The 726-nt window shown below is 83.1% G+C and overlaps 1 protein-coding gene across 3 annotated transcripts in view; it reads right to left on the minus strand.

The window, feature by feature from the left end:
- The window catches only part of TBL1XR1 (TBL1X/Y related 1), a 157,681-nt gene extending 157,529 nt beyond the window's left edge, over positions 1–152 (minus strand). For 2 of the 3 annotated variants that reach the window (XM_069083612.1, XM_069083613.1), the window contains exon 1: positions 34–152. The gene's annotated coding sequence lies outside the window, so the exon portion shown is untranslated. The remainder of the gene's footprint in view (positions 1–33) is intronic. The other variant, XM_069083615.1, reaches the window with a different exon arrangement.
- Between the last annotated feature and the right edge of the window lie 574 nt (positions 153–726).

Genomic DNA, 726 nt, shown 5'->3' on the forward strand with positions numbered 1-726 from the left:
CCCCGCTCCGGCCTGGGCCCTGCTCCCCCTTACCTGGTGCCGCTCTCCGGAGCTGGGCTGGGCCGGGCTGGGCCGGGGCTCGGCCGCCCCTCCCGCCCGCAGTGGAGGCCCAGCAAGTGCCCCGGGCCGGCCGGCCTCAGGCGCCTCGTCGGACCGCGCAGCCCGGGCGGGAGCGGCCTCGGCTCCGGGCTGGGCTCCGGGCGGGCAGCGCGACGACTCTGCCGCCGCCGCCGCCGCCACCGCCGAGGAGCCCTCCCAGCTGCGCCCGCCTCCCTGCTCCGCGCGGGGGCGGCGGGGGCGGGGGGCGGGGGGCGCGAGCCGGGCGGGCCGGGGGAAGGGGCGGCCGCCGCGCCGCCGCCGGGCCGCGAGCAGAAGCGGAGCACGGAGGCTGGAGCCCTACGGCTCGGAGCGGGCGGCCAACGGCTCAGAGTCTCCGCGCCGGGGAGCGGGGCGCGGGGCGCGGGGAGCGGGGAGCGAGCGCGGAGGGGGAGGGGAGCGGGCCGGGGGAGGGGGAGGGGGAGGGGGCCGGACCAGCCAGGCGCAAATGAGCTCGCGAGGCCCGCGGCGGCGGCGGCGGCGGCGGCTCCTGCCGCACAGCCAAACAAACCCGAGCGCAGCGCTGAGCAGCGCAGCCGGCGCAGGCAGCCAGCGCCCGCCCGGGGCGGGGAGGGGAGAGGGCACGGGGGAGGGGAGAAGGAGGGGGAGGGGCGACGGGGGAGGCGCGGG

Source organism: Petaurus breviceps, unplaced genomic scaffold (assembly GCF_028583685.1).
Source record: "Petaurus breviceps papuanus isolate PSGF00001 unplaced genomic scaffold, PetGlider_PUasm1.0 173, whole genome shotgun sequence".
In the NCBI taxonomy this organism is placed as follows: domain Eukaryota; kingdom Metazoa; phylum Chordata; class Mammalia; order Diprotodontia; family Petauridae; genus Petaurus; species Petaurus breviceps.